Raw genomic sequence first — 12,901 nt, 5'->3', positions numbered from 1 at the left:
AAACGCTCGGTACTAAAAAGTGTTTCGACTGTGTACTATCCATCATGCGGACGCTACTATTCGTTTTTTATTCACATGCACGTCAATCGTAAATCATGCTGATGATTAAACCCTTTTGCACATTCATGTTTCGCCCTCAGTGCGGGTTATATGACCGGGTATGCAACAATGTGAATTATATGAATAATTACTTTCATGTAAAATTGAAGCTCTTGATACGGATAAAGGTTCTAATACAGATTATAGAAAAAAACGTTAATCGCATTTACTTACTGGGTAATTAATGGTAAGACTAAATCCCAGGCATTTTCTTGGTTTTTTATTGTAGCCCAAACAGTGTTACAATTCAGTACCTATTTGCCTTTTAAGAATAAGGTTTTTTGGGGCTTACAAGAAAATTAGATTAAAAGGAATTTAATGAAATAGTGTGTCCAATAATATTATGACGTTAAAATATGATGATGTAATCAAATAACTCAGGAAAAACTGCCTATCTATACATGCCCTTATATGGACGTATTCGATTGACGAGTGCAGGTAATTGTAATGAATAGGAAACACTCTTTGTTATGCACTTGAATAAAAATTATACGAGTAAATATTCAGCGAAGAGTTATGTACATTTATGGCCTAAAGACGTGCGTCTACACATGTTGCATTTGCCTTTTAAACACTTTATTTATGTCTTGTTTCTAGCTCCTTTAACATCGCCATGACACGAAATTGTTAAGGTAAAAAACGTATGAAATGTACATTCATATAAAGTAATGACATAGTAGGTACATAAGTAAGTAATGTGGTCATCTAAGCGAAGCGGATTATTTAAAGTAAAAAAATGTACTTTAAATAGTTTTCTAAAAATATTAGCATATTCACTGAGTAACTTATTCAAAATCAGATTCAGAAACATTACTCTCCTCTTGTCGCTGTGTGATAAAAACCAATATATCACAACCGACATATTGTTGAAACAATGTAATCGCGTGCGTAAGAAAAGAACTCGCATTTTTGCGTCGAAGCGAAATATCGAGTAAATGAAAACGAAGCTTATCACAAAATTATGACAAGGCTGCCACACACACAATATTAAGAACAAAATAGATGGCCATATCTTAATGAACTCAAACAGCAACAAATAGGTTTCATAAAACAGCATTTATCTGCAATCGTTTCCAGCTAATGTTGGTAGTTGTGTGGTCCGACAGGTGAACCAGTCCTAAAGGTCACCGATACAAGCGGTCCTTTGATCCGCGTTTATCGGAAATAAAGCTGCGCGTGCGCAATTGAAAGTACGAATTGATGAGGGCTGGACACATGCTTCTTTTAAACTGGAATAGGATTAGTAATGGCTGACAATGAGATGGAAGTTTCACTGCAAGACGGTATATTTTTGACCTTTTAAGGCTGTGCGGCATGTGAGGTGAATTAATTAGGCTGCTTAATTAGCTCCTGCTTGATTAAGTAATTAAATTAACATGAATAATTTTTGAATGTTTTAATGATACTGGTTTGGCATGCGAGGCTCAAGAATGCTTTGCAAGGAGCAATAATAATGAATAGGACATTTTACTCATTGCATGTTGTTAGAAACGGTTCAATGATTATTGAGAATTTACTTTTGCACCTAAAAACTTAATTGATATTATGATTTACGTGTTTGTAATAAAAACATATCTCAGTATATAGAAATAGTTATAGTATATTATTACCTCGACCTTTGCACTTGAAGGCTTGATTGCAAATAGCACTTTGGATAAGCAGACATAAACCTTCACCTCCGCAACAAAATAACAAACAAACCACTTTTAAATTCAATTTAAATAGCGGAATCAATCAAACAATTTGTTCTAAGCTCTCCGCAGTAAATCGATCACAGCGACACCATCTATTACGGGCCGGGCTGCGCGCGCGCACAATTATAACGCTTAATTGGAATCCCGCGTAATGCGAGACATTGTAATACAGTTCTGATTGCTTTTCAACTGGTTGCTGGTGCCTGATGCTGATCTGTTCCTGGGTTGGAATAGTCATGCGTGTGTACTGGGATATCACGCAGTTTCGTTATGAAGGTAAGCAGAAGTTGAGCATATCATAAAGAGGCTTCCTTGTTTATATTCAAGAGAAATTTGAAATGTTACTGAAGTCAAATGAACGTCAGATTTTGTGTGATTTGTTAATAATAAATAAGTCGGTTTTTTATTACTTATTAGAAAAATTAAACGTTGCATAGTAGAGGTATGGAAAACGAAAAGATTTTTCATATCGTAGTACGAAAAACGTAATAAGGAAATGCCTGTGCCTGTCTTACTAACACAAAACAGCAACTTTTGTTGTTATTAAAAAGAATCATAATTGTTGACGTCAAAACAAATTTAGTTGGCTGTATTTTATTGACAACTGCCCTTTGTATCAAAAAACTTTTAGTAGTCAATTTAAAGAGACTTGAATATTTCACATTTTTAAATAATTCCATTTGCAAACAATTTTTAAGTTCTAAAACTACTAGCCACTAGCCACTTTCAAAGCACATAACGCGAAGAGAACAATACAGTACAATAGAGTCGATGATCTTAGACACCATAACAAGCCCATTAGAGTCACAATCTCTCCATAAATTCAATTTTATACCGTCATGATTTTCATTCTCATAACCGCTTGCGAATCATATAATAATTATTAATTATGGGCCGTACACTGTACAGTTAGGGATTCGAACAGGCTACCCGGTTCATTGGCCCGCGCTGATCCACTATAGATCAACGTCGACAGTTTGGCATCTCATCGCAACACGAACAGAGGCCGCTACTAGACGCCGACTGTCGATGCCTCCGTGTGTGTGCCCATGGGAATACGGTATTATATTTTTATAATGCATCGTAAAGTTAACAAAGCGAATGAAAATGTTTGGTATGTTGATGTTTCTTGCAGAGTTTGTGAGCACTGATTTGCTTTAACTCCAAATTTCCTTAAAAGCTTAGTTGATAAAAAATTGATGCATTATCTAAGCAATTAAAATAAACAATGAAACACACTACGTAGAATTTGGACTAAATCAATAATCTAGAAAAGGAGGTGTTTTTCTCAAATTCTCTTGCAACATTCCTCGCAGATTCTCCCAAGATGCGTCATTACAAGCCAGTAGACTACATCAATATATGAGTCACGAAACACACCATAATCCATAGCGGTTATAATTCCGATACATTATAGATCAAAGTCGTTTAGTAGCTCATGATGGCAACACAGGCAGCCGCCGATCGGCCGCCAGTCGGCAGGGCTGTGCGATGGCGTTAATATTGAGCACCTTAATATACCGCTATCGAGGGTACACTATCAGCCTATGGATGCCTCCGAGGTACCGGGTCCATTGTACCACGATTTAACTGATGTTATTTATCGATGAATCATTTTAACAACACCAATAAATCCTGTGTGTTTGATGTTGGAAATCATTGGACACATACATTTTATATGATTGAAAAAGCAGGTTGATATAGGAGAGATGAATATTGTCTTTTTGAAAAAAAAATCGTTATACAAAAACATTTATTTATTTATTTATTTATTTATTTAATTATCACACTAATCTACCATTACAGGTTACTTAACCTAATGCGGTAGCTAGGACTAAACAAAGGTCTAAGTATTTATGTGAACTAGGGTTTCAAAGATTGAATTATTATGCACATAGTTGCAGGTCTAAATTCCAGCAACTGTTTTAATATGTAACATATCTGTATAATTTTACTAAAGTACTGTGTGGGAACAATCCCTTTCCATACATAGGAGCAACTTAATCCGCAGTAATTTTCCTCAAAACTATAAATGTTGTTAAAGCGGCTGCTGTTCCCAGAAGCGAGGCAATCAGTTCGAAGGACCTTCGGCTGCTGTAGTGCTCGTGATCGCACTTCATTACGACAGGGTCCTTAAGATATCGGCACCTACAAACGCCTAGTCGTTACATACAGTCGCCTGTCGATACCTTCCAGTGACAGTCCACTGACACACGTCACTTAATGTCAAATCACTATACAAAAATCAGCAGAATATTTGACCGTCAAGTTGAATAGCATTATTTTGTCGAGAGTTAATTTGTTACTTTTTTGCTATGTGCAAAGAAAATGGAAGTTGTTTGTTTTTCGAAACATAATATTTTAATTAACTTTGCATGGTCACAGATCAATGGATTTCAAGTCACTTTTTAGAATGAGCTTAATGTTAAGGAACATGTTTCTTAATTTTTTTAAGACGTTAACGTGTCTCTCTCTGCAATAGCTAACCTAAGCTTAACTGTTGTTTAATATTGTCCATATTTTGTGTTAATTTTATTCACTCTTCCTTATTTTTCATTCGAATACAGAAATAGCATCGACTCTGTCCTACTTTTTTTTCTAAACACCGAAAACGCCTCGACAGCGACAATTACTATCGCCAGTATCGTCCCTATCGTGTCGTGTCACACGCGTCAACGTGCCCGCGCCGCACAATGTCCGCGGTATCAGATGACGAGGTTAGCCCGACGCCGCATGTTTATGAACACAATCTAATTTATTAGACGCCGAGCGCAGATTACGACCTGCTTGCCTGCTTACCATCGTTTTGTTGTAGCCTTGTTTTATCTCCGATCGGATTCGCCTGTACATGGACCTTTTTTAGCGAGAAAGTGATTTCAGTTGCACGCGAAAGGGAAAATTGTGTGTTTCTATTAGCTGTGCTTTACTTTACTATTGTGAGGTATGGTTCGGATAAGATTGTGTGCTTAAGGTTAAATTTTATTTTCTTTTGCAGTCTACGTTCCAATGCCTCTGAGGATACTGATATTTTAAAGCCTCGTCTAAATCAGGTCATCAATAGTTCATGAAGAAAGCAAGTAAGTAAGAAAGTACCTCTACATTGTAGTGTATCGGGTAGTTTCCTGACAGCTACCGGCGCCTGCTCGGTGATTATGACATGTATAAATATTCATGTTACTATTACCAGACGATATAACAGTAATGCGAAAACGAAGAAAATCATTTATACCTAATTCACACTGACCAATAATTCTCTAATATTAAAATAGGCGTATTCACCTCGCTTATTTCTCAAGCCGACAAAACTAGACTAACTACTTAACATATAAATTAATCACAGTACGACTTGAACCAAAACACACCCTTAATAGTAAACACAACAACGTAATCGACACAACACAAGATCCAATCAAAACAGTCCAATAAATAACAGACAACAAATTCAATTCTACAGTTAATACAGCGGCGGGTTTATTCTAGTTGTGCCGGTCACGCGAACACTTGCCGAGATATCTTGTTGGGATTCGATAATTAATATGCTAATGGTACAGCTTTGCCCACCCTTGCGTACGTGAGAAGCATAATGCTGGACGCCAAAGATTAGTTAGGGAGTGTCGTGTGTGAGGCAGTGACGAGGTTAGGGAAAATCTTAGGTTAATAAGACAGCGCCTGCAACGGTCTGGCAGTTTTGGTACTAGACAAGTGGGATTTCTACTATCTTCAACATCAATGGCAAACGCTTGTAGGAGTACCTAAAGCCGATAGGTCAAAGTCATGTGTAATCGATACGAAATGTCATCTCTATCGAGACTTGGACGCGAATGGTACTAAATCTCTAGGAAGAAGGTTATCAGGTTTCTAAGGCATAAATGCGATGTGAGAATCTGGTCTACGGAATATAAAACACACTAGACACACTGGTATCAAAGCCGCCTTCTGAAATTATTTCCATTGTCAGCCTTCTCCCCAGACAAGATCAAACAAACAAACGTTACATACATAGTATACTTTAGTAACACAAAGGTATTCGACTTTCCTCCAAGAAGCATCAACTACATATGCATTGAAACGCTATCAACTCTTTGCCCGCTGATTTGCGTGCGCAAGCGCAGAAAAAACGTCATAATTTACGAGCAGCACGCTGACGTGTGACTGACAGACGATGTGTAGTGAGCCATGCAAACTCTGATATATGACGTACATACATACAGAGAAATGTGTGACGGTACTCTCTGATCGTGAAGCATAATTAAAAATTAATTAGCAATGTGTTAATAGAGACGTGAAGGAAGATAGAGCCATTTCGAATTCCTAGAAATTGCGGTTTATGATTAAGATATGCGCAAACATCTTGTCTTTAACTTTACTTTTTAAAATCAAGCTTACATTAGTCTCGATAATCGATAGTAATTTAAATAGTGAAATAAAAACAAGTGTTCTTCACTTCGAATTGTCGACTGAAAGAAGCCTTCAGATTCATATTGCTACAGCTTAATTGATAAATACGATTTCCTCGAGTTCCAGACAATATTGCATCGCTTTAGAATAAAAAAAAATTAAAATATTATTCCTTTTCGAGAATTGATGTAAATTAAACCTTTATTTAAATTGTCAGTACATATAAGCAATTCGTATGTTCAGCGTTAGCACTCAGAGAGCTATACTTAATTTGCTTATCTAACTAGCTTTATCTAATTCTGATTTCACCAACAAAGTGTTGGAAAACAAAAGAAAATCACTCAAACGCCTTAAGCAAAAGGAAACGCAAATCGTTAGCATGTTCCGACTTCCGTGACATGAAACTTTATCTTGTATCGATAGATAATCGACGTTGATACCAGTTATGCTATTAGCATAATATTTATAAATAGCCCGAAAATTTGGAACACCAATATTGTATTATATGTGATCTACTATTGTGATTTTGCCTTTATGAACGAGAGCAATGGAGCTGCCATTTAAATTTAAATCTTCAATGGGTTTTTTAACAGATCTTGGTTATGTTTTAATTCCGCCTATATGAGTAAAAGTGTGTCAGTGTGCGTCAGTTTTCAAAAAAATCTCAGCAAAAATATCAGCGGCTTATGACTACCTGCATTAGTCCTTCCTTTTAAACTACGATCTATAATTCTCACTTAATTTTCTAAGCATAGTTTAAGCATACTTTCTTTATTTACCAATTAATAGATATCAAATAGCGATAAAATTCCATCATTACTTTTTAATTACGTAGCCATGATAAGTGCAGAAGCTCGTAGATTGAGTGGATAAGAATAACTACATATATATAAACCTGTAGGTTGCACCTGTCCACATTATAAAATAACTATTGTATTAGTGTACAGTCTACCACAAGTTTACAGTAACAAACAATTACCAAAATGATCCTTATTCCGTTACTCTTAAGGTTGATTCAGTGACAGGTCGTTAACGTAATGTGTGGTCGATTGTACTGCCGACTGATGGTGGGAAGACTTGTTTTGTTGATTTGTATGTTCACGCCTCTATTGTTTAAAAGGGTGCGCAGGAGTGTTGGAATTTGCACATCAATATTGCTAATTACTTGAGTTCGATATAATTGTAGATGTTAAGTAAAATTGGTAAAAAAGTACAATGCGATAAAAGTTAGGAAAAAAAACAAGAGCATTTGCTTTTTATTTAAGTCCTAAAGGACACACACAGGACTAGATTATATAACTTAAGTAATGTTTTTTTCTAACTTCAAAACACGCTTTGAAGAAATACCAACCAAATAAAATAGTTAACACGACGATATTAAAACTTTAAAAACACAAATTGCAAATACCAAGCCATCCTAACGGTACAACATCATGTAACACAACACTAAGAACTCAACATACAACCAAATACCCATATTACAGTTAATGACCAGTAAAAATGAGTCGTCAACTGCAGCGGGCATTAATACCATCAAATAATAAAACAAACTCGTACGCTGACTCCGCTCGCCGACTATGTAAATTGCGATAACTGACGAAATGACCTTTATACCCCTGTAATTAGTAACTGCTGTAAAATTAATGTCATTTCAGATGTCACGATAGAAAACATTCCTTAGTTTATTTAATTAGCTGAGCATTCGTTGCGCATACGTGTTTAAAGTTAAGTAGCTAATACATAAGCTAAAATTATCTTTAAATTAATTAATAAAACAATAATAATAAAAACTGGATACGAGATCTTTTGTAATAAATGTTATGAGATTTTTTTATTCGTTTTTGTGAATTATTTTAATAACCGGCGTTAATCTTTACAAGTTTTGATGAATGCTTACATTAATAGTATCTGATGAAATTATAAGATAATAATATTATCTTCAAAATCTGTATTTCACTTAAAAGAGGATATAGACCGATCAACTGTTCAAACGAGGTCGCAATTCAAAATTTAATGGTTGATACAAACCAGAGCATTTCGAAACGAGACAAAACCATTTTATTCCGCAAAATTAAACCAAACAAAATACTATCAGCATTTTAGAATTCCCGACTGACGTTATCGGCAGGCGTCAATTCGCCCGCCGTCACTCCGACAGCTCAGCATCAAAATACATGAGTACAGAAGAGCTACTTCATACGATACATGATAAAAGTCATGCTCAGACACAAAATACATAGGTGTATCTAACTGGCGTATCCATGTCTTAAATTTGGTCGTTATTGGAATTACAAATAAGTAATTAACACCATGTGTAAATAAGCTCCTGAAGGTTTTAAAACTGAAGGTATTTAAACAGTCAGAAGCTAAATAACCAATTATACAATTCATCATTAAGTTTATATTGCTCAAGAATGTTGCCAATAAAAAAATAAGACGAAAAAAGACCTATACTTTTGAAGACTTGTTCAGTAATTGTGACTTTTTATTAAAAAGCTATGACAATACTACTTGAATATCCACTACGAAAACAATCCTAGAATATCCACATAAGATTAAAAAAACAAGTAGGTAACCATGAGGACGGAGAAGAAAAATCTTCTGAAGGGCTTATATACTATGTTTTTGTATTAAGTGGTAATCAGAAAACATTTTCAGACATTTTGAACCTCTAGTCTTCTAATGAGTTCATCACATTCGTATGGAGTGGATTTTCTGTTCCATAGTTCCATTTTGAAGCCATCAAAATCGGTTGACAGGCGCCAGTCAAGCGCCGTTCGTTCTAAATTTATATAAAGCGATCGACATTGACGCGATATGGAAACGTGACGACTATGTGTGACGGCCTTTAGTTGTGTGACGATTTTATGGTGAATGGTTCCAATATCTCATAGGTTTTAACTCGCTGTTAGATTTCAGCCAGTATTTATGAAGACTGAATTGCGTTTGTTTCTATCAGGAGTTACTAGCTCTGAATACGAGTAACGACTTCGAATTTCGTGGTTGCGTAATTGTTTAGTAACTGCGATCGCATTCAGTGAGATAGTTGTAATGCAACCGAGTCTCACGATGATACTTTTCTTTGACAATCTTGAGGATTTATTTAGAATGTCATTTCTCTTTGAGAATGACGTGACTTTGCTGTCAGTCCTTTTGAAAAACTCGATAAGCAATAACACTCTTACAATGTAACAAGTTAAAGCCTAAGAAACAAGTAGATAATATAAATTCATTTGTTAGTCAAATTCCAATAACGATTCATTAAGCACGAAATACATTGTGCATTATCTCACAGAGGCTGGATCTTGCATTGATTAAGTAAAACACAAGTAATATCTAGTTAATTAATTCTAGTGCCGAACAGGTTGGCATGGTATTCGCAGGTTACAGATCAACAACCTCACTCACCTCGTCATCGCATGCGCTGGTGATTATGCATGACATTTACATACAATACCAATGCTACTGCCTGATCTAGCTGGCTATTTGATACTAAAGAATATGGTTTTAAAGGTCACGTATTTCTTAAGGGTTGCTCTAAGCGAAAAATGATTGGAAAACTCCGAAGTGGTGAAAAGTGTCTATTTTAAATAATATATGATAAATGTAAGGTATTGATGGACAAGATACAAATAAGACCAACGAGAGGATTTATCCAAAATGTAGTCAAAAGTTAAACCCAACCTCTTAACTCCTTCCAACAATTTTTGGCAAAGCCATTGACAGGGATGGATCAGTAGGTATAATCCAGGTAGCACTGTTAAAAAACCTCACAAAAAACCTCATTGATACCTTGCATCATGTTGCAGGCTGTGCGGGGGGGGAGGCTGCGAGCCTTAAGTGAATGCGAGCAAAACGAGGGGGCGACACTGTGTTGATGCTGATTTACGCGCCGGCCCGCGTGCTCTACTGGCCCGGCTGACCGCTGGCGTGCCGTGGAGACGTTTCGTAGCTACATTTTTAAATTGCATACAATTGATTGGAGACTGTAGATAATTTTGATATTTGACTTAATCCTAATCAAACATACTCAATCAAGGTAAAGAAAAAGATTTAGTAGTAATTCAGGCGCTTTATGCCGATGAGTGGCAAGAAGTGGACAAGTATTGGGTAAAGTGGCGCTCTCTCGTATCAGAGACCAAGACACGTTTTGGGTCGCTGAGCCATCGGAGTAAATATTAAGTAGGTAGTAGTCGTAAAGGTAAGTAGAGGTAAGTATCTAATTACAAATTAACATTTTTAATTGAAACGATCTCTTCGATGGTAAAAAAAAAACTTACAATATAGGTAAGATTTGTTACCCATTAGTATAAAATTCTCAGTTTCGCTTTGCAAAAATACTTCTAAATATGCTGAAAATGTTTGTAAGTGTCGACTCCATATATCCCGCTGTGCCATTATTTGAGACAGGATCGCGAGCTGCAGATAGCGCGGCGGCAGATATTTTTTGCATCTTTTTTCGTCTGTCTGTTTTGTTTTGCGTCCACATACGCTAATACTGAGACGATCGGCTGACTCGCCTATACCACTGGAATTTAGCGTTCACCGTCTAATTAACAAGAAATAGCAAAAAGTGATAGTTCTCGTTTATGTTTTATGTGTGTGCGTCAGGAAATCTGACACCCTGATTATTTCTACCTGAGTAAGCATCTGCCTCGAAGCAGGTGCTTATATTTATACCTTCCATCTGTTCAAAGCTCACTATATGCGTCAACGTGTCATTGATGCCTAAGATAAAAACCTTTTTGATAAAAATAAACAAGTTTTTCTTCGCCAATTCAAAATTATACGGCTGCATAACAAGAGGGTTATGTGAAACCAAATAAAGTCGTCGACCACAATTCCGTCTGACAAACAAATAATTCTTCAGCCAGTATTAACTAAAGGAGAAACAAAATTGAGCGCGATAATAGCAGCGAGTAGTCATTTACATAAACAATTTTATACAAAGCTCCCTGTTGAGTGAACTAACAAATATTAACCGCTAATTATTTTGCTCAACATTACCTTTCGACACTAAGTAGACACGTCGAGTCGCGATACGGTGGTCACCTGCTCATTACGGAATTTCAGCGAGCGATGCGCGTGCGCACGCATGCCCACGTTCCAATTTTAAAATTTTAAACGCATTTCGTCGCTATCTGTCATCGGGAGCGGACGCGGCGACTGTATTGGTCCGCGGTGGGATCGATTAAATCTGCCACAGTGCGGTGGCCATTAAAATAAAGTGTCCCTTAATAGTCCCTGATAATGCTGAAATTGAAGAATTTTATTTTTATTTTCACTTACAGCTGTACGCGATAAGGCATGTGTTATCTTATGAAATATCATAATTTGCATACGCTGCTAATGTTGAAAGAAAATTAATCGCCTGCCTGCCTTATTGGACATTAAGTATTCAGTTTCGGCTATAGAATATCGATAAATTATATTATCTATGTATGTGAGCAGGCGATTATTTCAAGCAACATTGTAATGTTAGCAGGTATGTAGGGGCTTGCAATAATTACAACAGATCCTAACGAAATTACTATTAACCAATACGTATTATATTACCTGTTGATAACCCAGGTTTAGGGTATCTTGAAGGAAATAGTTATCGTGAGTCGTCTTGAAATCAAGTTTATTAATTTCCACAAATGTACGGAACATAAGGATTTATCATGCAGATTCAAATGGTCACAGGTCATGTTCAATGAACGCAAACATACTATGCAGTATGCGGTATCGTGTTTATTCTATTCAAGGTATTCGAAACTGTTTAATGCGAACATTTTTGCATTTTTTATAACATCATTTGACATGTGACACTAGCACACATGGAATTGAATAACAGTTACCAAAGACTAAGAATCAAATATTTTCAAGACAAATTAATGAGAAGCAACAAGGATCATCCTACTACATCTCCTAGGAGGAGTATCCGTGAGTTCAACATATTCAAGTCTAAATAAATAGGCACCAATGGCATTCCCGATAACTACCAAACAGTAGAGGTACCTAAGGCCGTAGTGGACTCTCAAAGGGCGCATAATAGCGAGGTAATAGGCCAAAACGGGGGAAACGCTTGTAAAGCCGGCTAAAGACCCTAAAACAGCTGCTAATTAGAAGTAACACACGCGTTTACGGCTAAGTTTTAGTAAATGTGCCTACTATCGCTTAAGGAGACGGTGGCTGGGCATTTTTTGTATTTACTGGGATGGTCAAAACCACAAAGTGGCTATATGACATATGTTGTTAAAGGCAATTTACCCATCAATAGACAACCGCATGGTAAAGGTTTTACAGGCGAAAAAATGGATTGTCTTGGAGCATATTTCATAGAACTAAATAGTAGTCTCAAAAATCATTTAATTTACCAATTTAATTTTCATTTTCTTTTTCAGACTTTGTCTTAAAAAGTGATCTGAATTTTTTCGTCATTTAGACAGACAGGTGCTATTTTTGTACAATTTCCCACTCATAGATAGCTATTGTCATTCAATCAATCGACATGAATATTTCAATATCGCATCATCCTACATTTTTCAACAATATCTAGACGTAAGATTTACACATTGATTGATTTGTTGATTGACGCTATCTGCTTGAGTGATGTGCAAAGATAAGTCGAAGGTCAGACCGTTCTTATTGATAAATGCAACGGAATTTATTTAAATTATTCATTTTTGCTGGTATTTACTTTTTCTAAGGTAATTTTAGGGTTCATT

The sequence above is a fragment of the Trichoplusia ni genome, chromosome 3 (assembly GCF_003590095.1).
Source record: "Trichoplusia ni isolate ovarian cell line Hi5 chromosome 3, tn1, whole genome shotgun sequence".
Taxonomy (NCBI): Eukaryota; Metazoa; Arthropoda; class Insecta; order Lepidoptera; family Noctuidae; genus Trichoplusia; species Trichoplusia ni.
Note: the sequence above shows the minus strand (reverse complement) of the source record.